The sequence below is a fragment of the Gymnoscopelus microlampas genome (genome assembly GCF_963454915.1).
Source record: "Gymnoscopelus microlampas genome assembly, chromosome: 11".
Lineage (NCBI taxonomy): Eukaryota > Metazoa > Chordata > Actinopteri > Myctophiformes > Myctophidae > Gymnoscopelus > Gymnoscopelus microlampas.
The window spans coordinates 51304964-51325322 of NC_139948.1; the positions used below are offsets into that span (position 1 = coordinate 51304964).

The 20359-nt window shown below is 41.6% G+C and overlaps 1 pseudogene across 1 annotated transcript; it reads left to right on the forward strand.

Moving 5' to 3' along the window:
- The first annotated feature begins 1262 nt into the window (after positions 1–1262).
- LOC311054853 (actin, cytoplasmic 3-like) lies at positions 1263–17554 on the forward strand (annotated as a pseudogene). Its single transcript has 5 exons — positions 1263–1592; positions 12838–13066; positions 14457–14703; positions 15059–15250; positions 17418–17554. The product of its transcript is annotated as an actin, cytoplasmic 3-like (transcript).
- Positions 17555–20359: the final 2805 nt, after the last annotated feature.

Genomic DNA, 20359 nt, shown 5'->3' on the forward strand with positions numbered 1-20359 from the left:
AAACTTGTAGCTTTTCAGCTACAATAGCCGTTTTTAATCCAAATAGGGCATTAGTGTGACACCTGACCCGAAAAAAACAACAACATGTTGTCACCCTTTTCACCTCGGGGCTGTTTGCATGCCTGATTATAATGATTGTTAAAACAAGAAAAACAAAAAAAAAATCAAAACGTTTTTTTTTCCCCCCAAAACGATACATATCGTCACGAAAACGTATCGCGATATATCGCGGGACGATATATCGGCACACCCCTAACACACACACACACACACACACACACACACACACACACACACACACACACACACACACACACACACACACACACACACTACTACTACTACAATGCTGCCCAATGCCTCACATAAACTTGGATGCTGCCCAAGCGTCGAATCGAACATAGGAAATTACGTCTGTGACAGACTTCACTGTGTGTCACTGGGTTCACTGGGTGGTGTGTGTGTGTGTGTGTGTGTGTGTGTGTGTGTGTGTGTGTGTGTGTGTGTGTGTGTGTGTGTGTGTGTGTGTGTGTGTGTGTGTGTGTGTGTGCTTTCAACATATGGAGTGAACTGAGCTCCTGACTTCTGAGTAGTGAGTATAGCATTTTTCTTATTTAGCAAGTTGCTAGCAGTTGTACTTTAAGTGCTGTCCTACTAGTGCTGTATTATTAGCTTGTGTTAGCCTGTAGTTTATATTTGTATTTGTGCTTTAAGCAGTAGGCCATTGATATTCTGTGTCTGTCTCACAGAGCACTTGAAGTAGTTTCAGGTAGAATAGCCCAATTGATTGCCCTGGTTAAGTGTCTGGGAGGGCCAGCACTCCCCGGCAGACAATTAGCAATCAGGTGAAGTGGTTTTAAACCACCTGCTCTGAAAGCGGTAGCTTTCAAAGCGGCTGGCCGAACGAAGGCAACAGGCAACTTTGTCAAAGCCCGACTTCGTCAATGAACGATAAGCAGTATCATTGATTAGTGACATAGATAGTAGTATGATAGATATAGTAGTGTATATGTTTAGTGCTCTACAATGTGTTTGCTTCCTATTCCTGTCCTCTCCTCTTCCTGGTGGTCGCACAAACACTGGGTTACACCCAGATGTCGTGACACCACTAATCTCATCTATCCTACTCTTTCAACTCACGTCGAACAAGTGGTAACGGGAGGGCTTTGGAATTGCCACTCGGCTGTGGTGGAAGGCAAAGCTGCTTTCATCTCAGCCTACGCATCCTTGCTCTCCCTCAACTTTATTGCTCTGACTGAGACATGGATCCCACCAGAAAACACTGCTACGCCTGCGGCTCTGTCAGATGTGTTCTCTTTCTCTCACACTCCCAGAGTCGTGCGGACAGGTGGTGGTGCTGGTCTGCTAATTTTGCAGTTGTTTATCGCCCACCGGGCCCTGCTGGTGGCTTCCTGGAGGAGCTGGACCACCTAGTCTCTCACTTCCCTGTCGGTGGCTCTGGATTCATCCTTCTGGGTGACTTCAACCTCCCGACTGAGAAGCTGCTAAACCCACAAAGAGGAGTGACGGACAGGTTAGCAGTAGAGCAGCCTCTGGTGAAGATCAGGTCCAGTTGGTTGCCCGCCTCGTGGGTAGGAGGAGATGGGGAAATAACTAGATCGAAGGCAGCGAGAAACGAAAGTGGATGCATTGAAGTTAATACAATAGGTACTGTACCTGCCATAATGTTGCCTTTTTAAGTGAGAGAGTACTGCATTGTAAACAGTGTTTCCTGTAAATAAATAGATCATGGGCATCTATTGTTTATTGTTAATTTACTGACTCATTGATGATAGAGAACACTGCTTCAAATGCACTGCTGTGGATCTCTTTGGCTACACTATATGACACGCACGCACGCACGCACGCACGCACGCACGCACGCAAGCACACACACACGCACACACACACACACACACACACACACACACACACACACACACACACACACACACACACACACACACACACACACACGAGGTTCCCCGTGCCCATTGTGTGTGTCTGTACTATCACGCGCAGGAAGAGGACGTCACTGTTCATTTTGTAAAATCTAATTCCTGTGTCATTGTTGATTCATTATAAGCCTTGTACAGGGCTACACTAGGAGAAAGATTCAGCCCTGACCTTTAATGCCTTGACCGGCCACTTCTGACATGCTCAGCACATTTTATTTCACCGTTACATTTAAGCATGAATTCATTTATTAACAGGGTTAACAGACTTCTCTTTATTGTGTCTCTCACTCTCTCTCTGGGTGAATGTTCTACGACTCTACAGGGGGTTTCTGAGGCCATAGAGTCACACTGCCAACCACTGTACATTCCTCTACTGCTGTGTTGTGTTGTGTTGTGTTGTGTTGTGTTGTGTTGTGTTGTGTTGTGTTGTGTTGTGTTGTGTTGTGTTGTGTTGTGGACCTGCTGTTTCTTACGGTCCGACTGTATTAATCCTCTATGGTCCTCAGTGACAGTAACAGACATATTAGATATGCAATGCAATGCAATGTGACAGGAGAGTGCGGTCTAGCCATTAGCCAACACCAGCTTGGGACTCCTCAATCACTGCCCTCCACCCTCCTCTTGGTCTAGAGCTCTACAGTGTTGTTAGCTCCACTGTCGCACCGCAGTGCATCTACGTAGGTGGTAGACCTCTTTCCTTTCCATGGCTGTGTCCTGGGTTGACTCCCACAGTGTCAGGTTGCTTGCTACTATAGTTCCAGGTCCCTGACTGTGTGGAGGACCCACATTGACCACCCCGCATTAGGGTCCACTGCTGGCTTGATACGCCACTGACTGTTTGTATGATACGCCACTGACTGTTTGTATGATATATACGACACTAACTGTTTGTATACTGTTGGTATATACTGGTTACTGATGTTTTTTTTTGCCTAAGCTTAGGGCGGGATATGTTTTTCTTTCCTTTTTTGCTATTGATGGTGTTTTTGTGATATTTCATCTATTTCATAGCTGCTGATATGGTATTGCATAGAGGAGAGGGGAGAGTGAGTGGGGTAAGATGAGACACCTTTTGTATCCGCCAGGCCAGACGGCCGAAGGCCATAGACTATGTTGTTACTCCTGTGTATGAGTGTGCGTGCGTGCGTGCGTGCGTGCGTGCGTGCGTGCGTGCGTGCGTGTGTGCGTGCGCGTGTGTGAGAGCAGCTAATCTTCGACACTGTTAGACAGATCAGTGTGAAGCTTTACACGCACAGTCACATTAGGCCAAGGGAAGAACCTCTGTCCCTATTTGACTCACAGACTAACAGAGACACAAACAATCACAGACATGAAGATTATCTGTAATTATGGCCCAGTTTCTCATTTATAGACGTACCAAAAGAATGTACAGTGGTTGACAGAGTGACTATGATCTCAGAAACACCCTGAGGAGTGGAAACACTCACCCAGAGGCAGAGCGTGAGAGAAGCTGTGTGCACAATAATGCAATAGAGAGAAGTCTGTTAACCCTGTAAATAAATAAATTAATGCTGAAATGAAATGTGATGAGTCCACATCAGACATGAAACGAAAAAATGACATCAGGGTCAAATGTTTGTCCCAGTCCAGCCCTTTTTTTAAAAATACTTTATTGCATGTTTGTGCAATACATGTGATCAATTTCATCCAAAATATCTATAAATATAAGTTTCCTTCAATGGTTTCATTCATCATTTTTATAATTTTTTAAAATTCATATATAAACAGAAAAATGGTGAAGTAAATGAATAGTAAATGAAATAATTTAATAGGGATAGCTTTCCTGTTGTACTCTTAAAGTTACTTTTACACTTCATGTATTTCCATTTACACCAGTTTCTGTTAAATTCATCTTCACGGTTTCTCATTTTATAAGTCATTCTTTCCATCTCTTTAATCCCATCAACTGTTATTTTCCAATTATTAATACTGTAGATGGTGGCTTTACATCCAGCCATTTCTGTGGGATTTGTTTTAAAACATGCAGCGATACTTAATATTGTATACAGATGTTTATCTTCCTCCCTGTGTATTTCTAATGGAATAATACCTAATATTGAGTGGTGGCGAATATTGGGTGTATCGGTTTATTTAAGCAAAATGTATTTGTTATGTTTACCTGCACTGTCTCCCAAAACCTTTTCAATACTGGACAAAAACTAATATATGAAATATAATAAAATATATGTTTATGATTGGCTTCCATTTCTGTGCTTTTCCTCCAACATTCAGCACTGCCCGATGGCTTGTATTTTAATAACATTTTGGGTGTTATAAAAATCTTCATATTAATTTTCCAACTTCTTTCCAGTACTTAGATCGCATCGCCTTAAAAATATTTTTCATGCGTCTTTCCAATCATCTTCCAAAATTGTTTTCCCATTTCTCTTTGTAAGGTATTACCCTCTTTTACCTTCATTTCTTGTAGAATTTTATAAAGTTTTGAGATTTTGCTCTTTTCACTATTTCTATTTTTGAAAAAAAAAATCCAATAGCCCATTCATTCTCTGTCCCTGGTCTCTCTGCTGTTTCATGAGGTAGCCTTTAATTTGTAGATACTTAAATACATAATGTTTTACTTATATTAAATGTAATAACTAAAGTTTCAAATGAGTCTATCGTATTATTTGTAATCATCTGTGTGAATACACCTGTGATCCCTTTCTTGCCCATTTTTCTGGTATCTTATAACTTTTATTTGGAAGAAAATCTGAATCTCTGGCTATCTCTCTCAAACATATACATATTTCATCACATTCATTTTACAAATAGATTGTATTAATAGTTTATTAATGTATTTTCTATCCATCTATTATGTATTAAAATTTCCTTTAAACTCAAGTGAGGTAATGTTCCAATTGATATTAATGTTAATGTTCTATGCAGAAAATCAATGTGTTTTTTGTTTTGTTTTTACTTCAGCGCCTCACTGTTGAGTTCCATTAAATGGTAGATAACAGTGCCATCTCGTGGCTAAATATAACAACTAGCATAATTTTGTATTATTATTGAGCTCTATTAAGCTTTCAATATTTGTTTTTGTAATGATACATTACAAAACTGAATCTGGACATTTAAAATATTTAACAGTTTCCAGTGACTGGGTGTGGACTGCATGTATAGAGTTATAATATATATCTGCATGTTGTCTCATCTCCATGATTATCTTAGAGGCACGGTCTAGGAACGTCCGGCAACATTACTTGTTTCCCACTTGTTGTCAGGACCAGATAGCATGCTACACAGCACAGGGTGTCCGTCCGTCATTAGTGTCCGTGTAGAGGAGAGGAGCATGAAGTTTGTGTGAGTTCTGTTTCTCTTTCCTTATAAACACTAATATGACATTTATCTGCTCTTTAATAACTCTCCCTTTGGACTTTTAACGACTGTTTAATTCGGTAAACGGCAGGTTATTCTATAGGTTGTTGATACGACTTGAATTTAAGCTTTAATAATATATACGTGTGTACGCCGCCCCGCCCCCTCTTCACCTAAATCACTAAAATGATCTAAAATGAAAATAAACTAATTTAAATCATGTATTATTATTCTATAGAGCAGCAGAAGGTTCTAAAACATTACAATCTAACGGCAACACATGCACAGCAGTGTCAGTTAGATGACTGTTACATGGACTAACATTTAATCACACGTTAGGATTAGGATCATGTATTAAACATATTAACGGTTAAATATTGACTGACCTAACGGTAATATATGTATATGGAGCCTTTAAGTATGTGTGTGTGTGTGTGCGTGTGTGTGTGTGTGTGTGTGTGTGTGTGTGTGTGTGTGTGTGTGTGTGTGTGTGTGTGTGTGTGTGTGTGTGTGTGTGTGTGTACGTGTGCTATACTAAACCATTGGTTCTCAAAGTGGGGTCCTTGTGTGTGTGTGTGTGTGTGTGTGTGTGTGTGTGTGTGTGTGTGGGGGGGGGGGTGTTCCAAGGGGGTCCAAAGCAAAATGTGTTAATGGAGCAAAAATAGTAGATCTACAAAAAACGGTATGACCCATATTTACAAGCACCTTTACAGAAAAACAAACCTGAAGTGGCTCATAGTAAGCGGACATGGCAACCCTGGATGTCACCTGGATGGTCGTGACAGATTCTCTTACCTTTTGAACAGATCTGTGCTGCATGGTGGCATCATGGTGGTTCATGGGGGTCCACGGGGGTCCATGGTGGTCCACGGGGGTCCATCCATCCACACACACTCCTTCCAGTCTGATGTGAATCCATCCAGATGATAGAAACCATCTTGTAGGTAAATCCACAGTTTGTAAATCCAACAGATCCTCATGTTCTGTCATTAAAAACACGCTTTATCCCCAACAAAACCAACGTGATGCTGCTGTCTGTCACTCTGATGGGCCTTTCACTGACAAACTGGGGTCTTCATTTTGGGGGAGTGGGCTTTAGTCTAGTGTGGAGGACAGCATGGAGGACAGGGGACGCAGTGTTTCAGTCAGTGGTGGGAAGAGTATGTATGCCTTATATAGAAATCTTCTAATGGGATGGCAGTGGCTCAGGGGTAGAGTGAACTGGAAACTGCAAGGTTCCCGGTCCCATCCCGGGCTGGGGGGGGGGGGGCTCCCCCAGAGTTAGTGTGGAAGTGTCCTTGAGCAAGACTCTGAACCCCTAAATGCTCCTGATGAGCAGGTTGGTGCCTTGCATGGTTTCCTCCTCCATCTGTGTGTGTGTGTGTGTGTGTGTGTGTGTGTGTGTGTGTGTGTGTGTGTGTGTGTGTGTGTGTGTGTGTGTGTGTGTGTGTGTGTGTGTGTGTGTGTGTGTGTGTGTGTGTGTGTGGAGGGTGTGTTCTCTCTATCTACCTATTATAAATAAGTTATAAATGTTTTATTTAAGTTAAAGTAGTGATAATATAAACCTATACTCTGTCTATTTAAAAGTAGTATCTATGGACACATGATGTATTATTTATAGCATTGGTTCTCAAAGTGGGCTCCGGGGACCCCCAGGGGTCCTTGGGGAGGTTCCAAGGGGTCCCCACAATGAATTTAACCACTTTATCCATATGTTATACTTTGGCTGTTAAATAATATCAGACATATAGGCACACTGCGAGCTTGTAGATCTGATATTTTTGAAACATCTCGAATCTCTTGGAACATTTTGAATATATTTTTTTAATTTCTTCACATACATCTTCTCTTCTGGGGGTCCCTGGCACGCAATATTTTCATATGGGGGTAGGTGGCCAAATGCACACCATACATCAATTTGGGGGGGCCTTGACATAGGGGCGGCCATAGCTGAGTGGTTAGTGTGCACGCCTAGGGAGCCAGAGGCCCTGGTTGCCCCAGGTTCGATTCCAGGCCAGCATAGGTGTCGATGAAATGAAATTTGTCCCTGAGCAAGACTCTCAACCCCTAATTGCTCACAGGTTCTCATTGGAAACAAGACGAAGAGAAGCACTGATATATATAGCATGTAGCTCTGGTCCATAGCCTAGAAGGAGTTCTCTTTAAGGCTATGGGACTTTGGAGTCTTTGCGCTCTGTCTGTCTGTATATCTGTATATCTGTCTGTCTATATGTCATCATGATTTGTGTGCATGGGGGTCTCATCTTAAACAAGCTTAGTGCTTAAGCTGCCCCAACATCCAGATTATCATAAATATCATAACAATGTGTATGTATCCTTGTAGAATCTGTATTTAAGCTGCCCCAACATCCAGATTATCATAAATATCATAACAATGTGTATGTATCCTTGTAGAATCTGTGTTTAAGCTGCCCCAACATCCAGAGTATCATAAATATCATAACAATGTGTATGTATCCTTGTAGAATCTGTATTTAAGATGCCCCAACATCCAGATTATCATAAATATCATTACAATGTGTATGTATCCTTGTAGAATCTGTATTTAAGCTGCCCCAACCCCAACATCCAGATCGATGTCAGACTCCCGTTGCCTTCTAAGGCAACAGGACCCTGTCCACCTTTTCTTCTTCCATTTTCTTCACTTTTCCTTTCTATTCTTTACTCTCATTTTCTCATTATAATATTTCCCATTATTATATTACATAATTATTGTCATATTATTGTCATCTCTTGTATTGAAACAATCTCCTAAAATGCATATTAGTATAAACTCATTCATTCTCTCACAGAGGAAATGTTACATTTCCACACGTAGGCTACATATGTTTGGTACTTGTTTTTGATAATATCAACATTTTAATTAAGAATATAATAACCACACTTTGCGTCTATATATAAATTATATATTTTTTTTTGAGATATGGGAAATTAATGTCATTTTTGATTCATGTTATTCAAAAGAAAGTGGAAGGCAGTCCACCCATCCGTCCATCTGTCGTTTACTCAGTTACACACCTCCTCCACCAGGTGGCGAAAGGCAACAGTGCCTGGATCCTTTGCTGCTCGTGCTTGTGAAACGTTGACCCGGAAGTAAATTGTTGTTTATTTTCAGCGTAATGGCGGATTTCGGAGTTTTACACCGTTATATTATACCTCTATGGCTTTACACCGTTATATTATACCTCTATGCTTTACACATTATATAAGTATATTACAGTAGGAACAGAGAGCTTTACGTTCCGTTCTATGTTTGATGTGTTTTTGATGACGTTAAGGCCTGGATTTGGACGTCTCTCTCCCGGCCCGCTGCAGCCAGCGTTGCCAGACTGTGGGAGAGAATCGAGCGACCCGGTCTGGGGAAACAGAGCCCAAAAGAAGCGACTGTATGGGCCACGCGAGCCCCAACGGATGGTCTCTTTGTGCTGGTTGGGACCCAATAACGTTTAGATTTGATGTTTTATGTGCTTTTGATGACATCAAGCCGTGGATTTTTACATCAGTGTTGCCAGGTTTGGGAGAGAAACGAGCGAGTGGCCCTTTAAAACTACTGTATACATAGTCGGTTTGAAAATAGCAGATCAACAAGTCACACTGGTGAGAGCATAGTCAGACAGCAGCAGCAGCAGACAGGTAAAGGTGCCTTTTATTTTCCACAGAACGCCAACACATGTAACATTGTAGCCCCGACGGAACCTCTCCCTCCGCTGTGTAGCTCCGAGATGAGGTTCCTCGTTAGTGTCTGCCGTCTGTTTTTGAAATGGTCGCACATTATCCACTTTACATGTTTCTTACCCCTTTCTGCGCATCGTATCCAAAAAGTAAAGCATTTCCGCCACTCTCTCATATGTTTTAAGTTCTAGCGGACCATAAAAGCTATCCAACGGGTTGAAGAAAGTATTTAATTTGCCTCGGTTTTCATCCGGTAACATGTTTTTAAGACATTGCGCAAGAGTTGCGCCCGTGGAGATAACATTACTGATTCCCCTACTAATGCTGGTCAAATCAAATCAAATCAAACTTTATTTATAGAGCACATTTAAAACAACAGAAGCTGACCAAAGTGCTGATCAAATGTTGAATTGCATCTTCTAATGCAAAATATTATGGAACCGGATGAAAACCGAGGCAAATGAAATACTTTCTTCTTCAACCCGTTGGATAGCTTTTATGGTCCGCTAGAACTTAAAACATCTGAGAGAATGTACAGTGGATTCATTATTAGATCAATCTGGGATGTTGTAAGTGTGTGCTGGGCTGCAGCTTAAAGCTAACAGTCCATGCTAGACACATATCATTATTCATAGAACATCACTGATCACCATTAAGCCTCGATTTTACATTTCATATTATTTATAATATTTTTAGCTTGGTTATTATATAGCGGTTTGAGGGAAAGAGCTCTAGCTCCGTTTTTGTACTGTTATTTAACATGATAGTATGTTTTGTGGTCATGGGTCAATGTGTGTTGTTGGTCAACACATGTTTACCTCCATCTGGGGTGTGTGTGGGTTTTGTAAACCGCTCAGTGTAACATGCATGTGTAACCCAGGTTTCAAATAGGGTGAAATAAAAGAATAAAAAGTCATCTAGATCTGTATAAAAAGTCATAGTGGTTTAAATAAACTAATGGTCAATTCATGGTATTAAATACTACTCCTTAAAAGCAACAATAAATAGCTGATTCATTTAAAAGTGATACATAATCTTTAAAAGGTTAAAATATGATGCTGAAATGTTTAAAATGTGTCAAAAACATTTTATGTGTGAGGTCAAAAAATCGGGTTTGACACCTGCCTTTAAGAGTGCACCCCACTAAAACAGTGGACTGCCCCTTTAAGAGTCTCTTCCTGCAAGCTGTGTTTTGAGCAGAGAGTGACACAGATAAAAAACGTCAGACAAAAGACAGATTTAAGCTTTATTTTTGAGATTCTGAGTATTATTTTTGCACCACCTGAGTGTTTGAGTGTTTAGCTAAAGTTATCAAGTGTTTGAGTCTAAAAAACGAACTTTTGGGCTGTTTAGCAGCTGAAGACAGGCATGGGAATTTGTTTCTGAAAAGTTTGAGACAAAATGGATTCCTCTCCATGTGTGTGTGGCACTGGAGACAACAGCACACACACATAGGACATCAGATGGCGAGCCAGTAAACCCAAGGAACCTTCTACAAGAACTGAATCATCTCATCTGGATCACCTGCACGGTTTGAACCAAAGAATCTGATCATCACCACTGTGGTAGGATTGGGGATAATTCCTCATTCATGGAGACAAGCTAACAAGCTAACTGCAAGCTAACAAGCTAACTAGCACTTGAAACTGAACTGCTGCCTCATACTCAGAGTTGGATTATTGGATTATTTTTTAGAACTGAACTACTCACTCTCACTGTTGGACTAATTGAACATTGAACTAACTTTTGAACTGAGACTTTGAACAGAACACCTTTTCTCATCTATTGAGTGAGTTGAACACAGACCTAAGGGAAAAAAAGAGAAAATACATTTTGTTATTTTTGATATTGTATTTGAACATTTGATTTTGCACTGTTTTTGATAATTGATTGTTTTTGTTTTGATATTTGATATTTTTATTTTACTTTTGAAGATTGAACTTGAAAAAGGTTGATTAGTTTAAATAAGGGAGTTTAAAGGTACTTACCTGATTTTGATTGATACTTGATACTGATTATCTTGAAAAGGGATTTCATTTATTATTTTATTTTATCTTAAGATACTTACTGGTTACCTGTATAAGGGAATTTCATTTAAGTATTCTTACCTGGATACCTGTAAAGGAAAAATAAGAGGTTAAAAGGTTACTCACCTGTCCACCTGAAAAAGGAAAAAACTAGGATTAACTCATTGAAGATAAATAGCTAAAAATAAATTGGACTTACCTGTTTAAAAATAATAAATAGGACTCACCTGTTTAAATAGGCTATAAATTAAGATTAAAACTGACCGGTCATAAAATAGAACATAAATAGATTTTAGTTGAATTGATTGAACTAAACATTTAGTCGATAACTAAAATAGGAATCTAAAACCTGAAAGCCTACTCTGAATAAGGAAGGGATCAAACAAAAAGGTTTTGAATGTTGTCTACCTACCTCCATCCTTGTAAATAGTTGTTTGTATGCATACTCTCTTTGCTTCATTATTGCTTCAGTAAACTTGCCGGCTTATTGTACATTTAAGCTCGTCTCTGGTCTATTACTTTCCACCACTCCTCACGAACCTAGAGAGTATAACTTGGCCCAGTAGCATATATTCTAATTGCCTGTTCGACACGAGTGCTACACATGATATTATACTAATACAACCCACATGCTAAATGAGGAGAAATCAAATTAGTGATGGACTGTTTCAGACAATGTTATGTATTGTAGATGTTGATTCTATCTGATCTGTTTATGTATGTATAGGCCCCTATGCTCTTGTTTATTGTACATTATAGGGCACTGAGGGTGTACAAATGGAACCAAATCCATTTGGTTCCATTTGTACACTCTGAGAGATAGGATTTTATAATATAGATTGAGGTCCCAGAGATGGAAAATGTTATCAAATGGGGGTCTAATGCATATCAAACTGGGGGTCCTTGAAATTAAAAGGTTTGAGAACCACTGACAGAGGATACTGTGTTCCTATTTGAGACATGTATGCAAATATTCCAAAACGTTCACTTCATGTTTTTAAATAGCCGATCTAAAAGCTTGTAGATTGGCTATTTTCAAATGGCTGATGTATATAGGGTCTATGTAGCTTGCTGATTTTGATGTTGCAGGCCTATTGGCTTTGGACTGACAGAGACAGAAAGCTGTTCAATTATGTATTTTTAATTATGTGTAGGCCTTTATGTATAGTCTACATGATTGTGGATGTTGTGTGTGCATTATGCTCCCAACTAGTGTAATAGAGTTGAGGTTTTGGACAGAGAGAGACTCAAAAGCTGTTTATGTGAATAAAATGTTCATCCAATACGTGTGTGCTATTACAGTAGTTCTCAAACGTTTTCATGTGAAGGACCCCCAAATTAATATGCATTTTACTATAGGGTTTATTGATGAATTTGATGTTATAATAACACATTTTTCTGGAGACCCCGGGGAACCCCCTTAAGGACCCCTGGGGGTCCCCTGACCACAGGCCTTTTTAATATTTTCTGTATCCACATGCAAGTAGGGACATGGTGGTGTCACAAAGCAAACAAGCACTGGTAGTAAGTACTTCTAGCTTATGCTGATTTCAGGGTGCAAGTCCCTGCAGTGCTGTACCCTGCTGACTGTCTCACCTTTGTCCTGTATGTTAAATTAGCCAATCTACAAGCTCGCATGTTAAGTAAATTGGTTTTCAGGATTCAAAAATGGCAAAAAGCTTGCAGATATGCCACTTTTGTGACGCTGTAGCATGCTCAAGTAGGGCATTCATTTACAAAAGTGAAAATATGGAGATTAGGTGTTTCTCCCCCCCCCCCCTGCTGTTTGTTAACCTTTTGTGTTTCTTCTTCCTCTCCAGGGTGTGATGGTGGGCATGGGCCAGAAGGACAGCTACGTGGGCGACGAGGCCCAGAGCAAGAGAGTTATCCTGACCCTGAAGTACCCCATCGAGCACGGCATCGTCACCAACTGAGACGACATGGACAAGATCTGGCATCACACCTTCTACAACGAGCTGCGTGTGGCCCCCGAGGAGCACCCCGTCCTGCTCACAGAGGCCCCCCCTCAACAGGGAGAAGATGACCCAGGTAAGAAAACAAAAACTGGGGACTTGCAGGAAGATGTGGGCCTGGGTTATGAACGAAAATGTTTCGAAACCCGACAACTAGAAAAAACAATAACCGACTTAGTCTGGCTCATGTAGTTTAATTAAATAGCTGCAGGGTTGAATTTTTTATATCAATGAATCGACATTAACATGATTTCATTTGTACATAATCAAATCAATTAGTCTGACTATTTCACCCTGTATTATGCTTTGTTGTACACGGGTGGCGTACAAAAATGGCAGATCTACACGCTCACAACACGATGCATTGTGAGCTTGTAGATCGGTTACTTGGTGACAAATATTTTTTTAAAGTAGCAGAAATGGCTGCTCTACAAGCTTGCAACGCAAGTTGTAAGCTTGTAGATCTGCTATTTTTGGAAAATGTTGGAAAGTGCAAAATCTTTCAGTATGTACATGATTATGAAATTATTCAAAAATAAAAATAATATGACTATCAAATACTTGCACTTGTCGCAGGCCTAGTCTAGTTCCTCAACCTGTCCTCTTTTCCTCCTGCTTGCCACTCTCTAGGTCTCCTCTTTCCTCAGCTGATCTTTTCTTCTTTAATGGAAGCTTCAGGTTTACTTAGACTGTAGTAAAGGATTGGTTGGAGCATGGGCAGATATGGTAGCCTGGCATAGCTAGACTATATCACTGCGTGGATATGAGTCTGGTGCTTCCATGAGGACGTTTTGTTTCCCAAGGGGCGGGATCAAAACAATGTCCCTCGACGCAATTGGTTAGACCTACAACCAACTACCAATTACAGTCGCCCATATTCAAATACTGGGCCCTGATTGGTGCCCCACGTCTTCTGGGACAGGAAATGGATTCTCTATGGAGCGGTGCCAGACCCAAATCGCAGAGTGCAATTTTTTTTTGCACTCGCAGATTCGTCTGGTCCCAGTCTACAGATATGGGTCATGTTTGATAAGCCACTCGCTTAGATGTTGCTTGGTAACTAACTGCACCAGCGTTGTGTAACAAGGGTTGTAGTAGTGGGGAGAGAATTGATGTGAAACTACTAAAATCAGTTAAATATGAACCAAGGGTACTTTACTGTAATGTTCTGGCATGCCGTGTGTTGTGTTCTAAACCGTGAATGAGCTGAAAGTGCTGTGATTGTGACCTGTTACTAGCAGTGGTTCTCAAAGTGGGGTCCAGGGTCCAAGTCTGAACTTCTTTGCTTTTCTTAAAATGTAGTAATCTTGAGTGAAATTTCTTTCACTTTTTGAAAATCTTTAGAATTGTACTAGACAGAAATGGGATATTACTTGTGACCCATGAAAAATGTTGTGGCAATATTCATTCTTTGTGATAACAGAAGTGACTCATCATCTAACCCACCCAACCCTCTCTTCATTCAGATCATGTTCGAGACCTTCAACACCCCCGCCATGTACGTGGCCATCCAGGCCGTGCTGTCCCTGTACGCCTCTGGTCGTACCACCGGTATCGTCATGGACTCCGGTGACGGCGTGACCCACACTGTGCCCATCTACGAGGGCTACGCTCTGCCCCATGCCATCCTCAGGTTAGACCTGGCTGTACGCGACCTCACAGACTACCTCATGAAGATCCTCACCGAGAGGGGCTACAGCTTCACCACCACAGGTTGGCAAAAACACCTTGAAACCAGCCAAACTCCTCAGCCACACATTGAAACCAGCTAGAGAAGTCTTTTAGTGTTATATTGTTGCTAGAGGTGTAAAACCCCTCAACATCCTGTCGGCGGTTTACACCACAAGCAAACTTAAACCACTTAATCCCTTTAGACTTGGTAAACAGGACATGAGCTGGCTCTGTACTTTCTACACAAAATCTCTTGGGCAAAAATAGCTATAGATCTGCTATTTTTGGCTTAAGTTCCCCCACAATATGCATGCTGGGATTCCAAGTTGTTAAAGAATAATATGAATTATATATTGCCTTCTGTTAACTAATCTCATTCTCCTCTTCTGCCCAACAGCCGAGCGTGAGATTTTGCGCGACATCAAGGAGAAACTGTGCTACGCTGCACTGGACTTTGAGCAGGAAATGGGCACCGCGTCCTCGTCTTCCTCCCTGGAGAAGAGCTACGAGCTGCCCGACGGACAGGTTCTCACCATCGGCAACGAGAGGTTCCGTTGCCCAGAGGCCCTCTTCCAGCCCTCATTCCTCGGTGAGTCACTAATTTCAGTAATTTGGATTCCATAGCAGCCAGCATGTATTCTATGGAAGCATGTTGGGCAGCGAAAATAGCCGATCTACAAGCTCTCAATGTGTCTTGTAGAAGTCTGATTTCTTTGCCTGGTTGGCAGTATGTAAAACGGCAGGAACAATATTACTAAACATCATAATTGTATTGACTCATTTTAACTCTGTTTCACAGTCTCATAATAATAGGGTTTGGCCATACATATTTTCAGTCGTGAGCTTTTATTTTGCTTTAATCTATGTTTACATGAAATGTTATCACTCAATTAGTTGTCACGCTGTCCAGTTAACACATTTGGTTCCATTTGTACACTCTCTTAGGATAGTATAGTATAAATTGTGCTCCCAGAGATAGAAAATGTTCAAATCAAATGGGGGTCCGGGGTGTAATGCATATCAAACTGGGGGTCCTTGAAATTAAAACTAAAAGGTTTGAGAACCACTGTGACAGGGGATACTATGTGTTCCTATTTGAGACAGTTATGTATGCAAATATTCCAAAACGTTCACTTCATTAATGTTTTTAAATAGCCGATCTACAAGCTTGTAGATTGGCTATTTTCAAATGGCTGATGTATATAGGGTCTATGTGGCTTGCTGATTTTGATGTTATAGATATTAACACGTTTTTCTGGGGACCCTGTACAGTTAATCAGTAAAGTTATTTACCATGACAGTGTGGTGCTAAAGCTGCAGTTGAAATCCAGCTCTTAGAGAACCACTCCCCTGGTGTGTGTTCACATTATTTGAGATATTAAATTATGTGCAGGCCTATTGACTTTGGACTGACAGAGACAGAAAGCTGTTCAATACATGTTCATCCTGTGTGCAAATAGCCAATCTACAAGCTTGTAGATCGGCTATTTTCAACCAGGTGATGAAAGGTTTAAAGTGGCTAAAATGTGTAACATGGATTATAGGCCAAATGCTACAGCAGAGGAAATGGTGAGAAATCAAATGAGTGATTGACTGTTTTAGACAATATGCATCTTGATTCTAACCAAATTACTGTATCTGAGATCTTCTTTTTTTGTCTAGGCTCCTATGCTCTTGTTTAGTGTACATGATAGAGCAGTGGTTCTCAAACAGAGGGTGTACAAATGGAACCCATTTGGTTCCATTTTTACACTCTTAGATTTAGGATTTTAAAGTATAGGTTGCTGTCCCAGAGGTAGAAAATGTTGAAATAGGGGTCCTTGAAATTAAAAGGTTTGAGAACCACTGTGATAGAGGATACTATGCGTTCATATTATTGTCTCCGCCAGGCCAAAAGGCATGGCGAGAGAGTATGTTTTGCATCCTGTCTGTGTGTGTGTGTGTGTGTGTGTGTGTGTGTGTGTGTGTGTGTCTGTGTGTGTGTGTGTGTGTGTGTGTGTGTGTGTGTGTGTGTGTGTGTGGTACCTCAATACATTTTCTCCTCATTGCCTGCACCATCACAACACCCCAACCATAGAGTCACTGTCACATATTCTGAATGGCTGCCATGTATACAAAGGAATGTATATTTCCAGACATGACAGGATTGTTGACTTACTGGTTAAGGACATGCTTCTATACACCCCACCTTCTTCTGTTGAAGTTTATACTCACACAAGGGTTTCATCTGACATGTTCATACTATGCAATAACGAAAAAACTGAGATCTTTTCAAATGTGACAGCTAATACACCAGACGTTGTTGTAGTTGACGAAGAAAGCAGAGAAGTCACCATCTTAGAAGTAGGCTGTACGTTTGACTATAGTCTGGAGGAGACATTCCTTGCCAAGGTTTTAAAATACCAACCTCTCAGAAATGAGATTGAACAACTTGTGTACAGGTGCAAACTACTTGTGTTTATATTTGGAAGTCTTGGCAACGTCCACAGACAAGTTGTAAGGGGTTTTGCAGATGGCAGGAATTCCAAAGCCAAAAGCTAAAGCATTAGCAAAATTCTGCTCGATATCTGTGATAATAGGCAGCCGCCACATAATGGAGGAGACGCTGCTTCCTGTATCCATAGACAGATCAGACATGTCAATGAGATTCCGAGCTTGTATGTGCATCTACCACTATTTGTGTTCAAGAATTTCTCTTGTAAAATGTGAACATAAATAAATATATTAAATCCGTCCGTCCGTCTGTCTGTGACCAGCTAATCTCCAGGACCGTTGGCATGATCACAGCGAAGCTGTGCACACACACACACACACACTCCCTGGATGCCAATTCAGAACCTCTGCCCCCATTTTTGGTGACGATGAAGAAGAAGAGGATGATGAAGACATGGAGGACAGTGAGCTGGAGGAGCTGTCCCAGCAGCAGGACCCCCCCCCCCCCCCCCCCCCCCCCTCACACAGCAGCTCTGATGGCCGACGGACAACGCAGGATCTTCATCGTTCACCCTGACGTGAAGCGGGGCAACATGAAGCAGCACCTGACCCACGGGTGAGCAGAGGGTGACGTCAGTCACACGTTACACTAAAAAAGCATTATTTTACACTTTGGCCATTCAAAAATAGCAGATCTACAAGCTCATAGCGCGGCACCGAGTGCCGCGCTATGAGCTTGTAGATCTGCTATTTTTGAAAAATCGTGAAAATGTGTGCAAATCTTTGAATATATATATTCCTTTAAAGCGAACATTTTTTACTCAAATCTTTGCTTCTGGGGGGGGGGGGGGGCGGGAACAAAATATGTTGAGATGAGGGTCGATGGCCAAATACATGATTTTGGGTGGTCCTTGAAATGAAAAAGTTTGAGAACCACTGATATAGAAAACATACGTTTTGTTAGGATTCTGTTGGGATTTAGAAGACATTTGTAGAATCGGCTTCAGGTCTTAATGGGTTCATCCTTGTTGGTGCTTCCAGGCCTTAAGTGTCTGACTAGACTAGGCAGTATTTGCTCTGGCAGATCCGTCAGGTTTCCAGGCAAGATGGCGCCCAGTCAGGAACTTACTCTGTGCTCTTCAGACGTTTTGCAGTAATAAAACAAACAAAAAAACACGTGACACTTTTGTCTTTTTAGCGGAGCTGATGGTGGCCGAGGCTGAGGGCCTGCAGGTGAACACCCTGGAGAACTGGACTGTGGTGGACGAGATCATCCTCTCCACCAGGACACCAGAGAAGAAGAGGATATTTGGCCAAGGGGAACTTCCAGACACTCACAGGTCTCTGCCTCTATGTCTCTTAGGTTTAAGTTGCTTGATTCAGTATTTAGATATTTACTCTCCGCAGGAGAGTTTTGTTTTCACTTTCTAAATATGACACACCGATTGGTCAAGCCTCACGTGACACGTGACAATACGGTGAAATATTGTATAAATACATGGCGTCACTTTGGCAGTGTCTTTGCCACTGCCAAAGTGAGGTAAGACAGGAACCATCACGAAATGGCTGCATGGCTGATACATAATTGGCAAATAGGACAGATAGGACACTTATATAGACAGGAGGGATATGACACTTACACAGACGGATAGGACACTTATAGTACACAGACAGGACGGATAGGACACTTATACAGACAGGACGGATAGGACACTTATACAGACAGGACGGATAGGACACTTACACAGACAGGACGGATAGGACACTTACATAGACAGGAGGGATAGGACACTTACACAGACAGGAGGGATATGACACTTACACAGACAGGACGGATAGGACACTTACAGTATACAGACAGGACGGATAGGACACTTACAGTATACAGACAGGACGGATAGGACACTTACACAGACAGGAGGGATAGGACACTTACATAGACAGGACGGATAGGACACTTATACAGACAAGACGGATAGGACACTTATACAGACGGATAGGACACTTATACAGACAGGACGGATCGGACACTTATACAGACAGGATGGATAGGACAGTTAGAACATAAGAATTAGAACATTCCCAACATTCCCAGGACACTTATACAGGAACAGGTAAGACAGGAACAATCACGAAATGGTTGAGAAATGGCGGATACTGTAACAATTGGATAGGACACTTACACAGACAGGACGGATAGGACACTTACACAGACAGGACGGATAGGACACTTACACAGACAGGACGGATAGGACACTTACACAGACAGGACGGATAGGACACTTATACAGACAGGACGGATAGGACACTTACATAGACAGGACGGATAGGACACTTACATAGACAGGACGGATAGGACGCTTACATAGACAGGACGGATAGGACACTTACATAGACAGGACGGATAGGACACTTACACAGACAGGACGGATAGGACACTTACAGTATACAGACAGGACGGATAGGACACTTACACAGACAGGACGGATAGGACACTTACATAGACAGGACGGATAGGACGCTTATACAGACAGGAGGGATAGGACACTTATACAGACAGGACGGATAGGACACTTATACAGATAGAACATTCCCAACAGCGGAGAGTTGTGCTCCGAGGAGCACTTTTTCTAGTTGATATTCATTTCATCAGACACGCCCCCTTCCTATACATACCCATTGTAACTTCAAACTCCATTTTAACCATGATAGATTCATCAAGAACACCCGTCCTTGGTTCTGGTGATCCATACTGCCCTCCTAATGCGTGAGGGGGCCGTCTTTTTTTCAATTACTTTTTTTCCCCCATTTATTTGAAAAAAAAAAATCGCACCCTGTGTGAAGGTAGCGGCGCCTTTGATACATTTTGTCATCGATATGTGTTTATAATGTGTTTATAGCCACGTGTCACGTGAAGCTTGACCAATCACTTTGTTGACGTGTCTGACCAATCAGAGCGTTGACGTGTCTGACCAATCAGAGCGTTGACGTGTCTGACCAATCAGAGCGTTGACGTGTCTGACCAATCAGAGCGTTGACGTGTCTGACCAATCAGAGCGTTGACGGTGAACACGGACAAAGTCAGGTATAGAGCAGGACCCGTTCTATACGGCTAGCGCCGCTAAAAAAAGATTTGGAAAATGAAAAAGTTTAATACAATAAAAAAAAAAGGAATCGAAAAAACACGGCCCCCTCACATATTAGGGGGGCAGGATGAGTCACCAGAACCAAGGACGAGTGTTCTTGATGAATCTAATATGGTTAA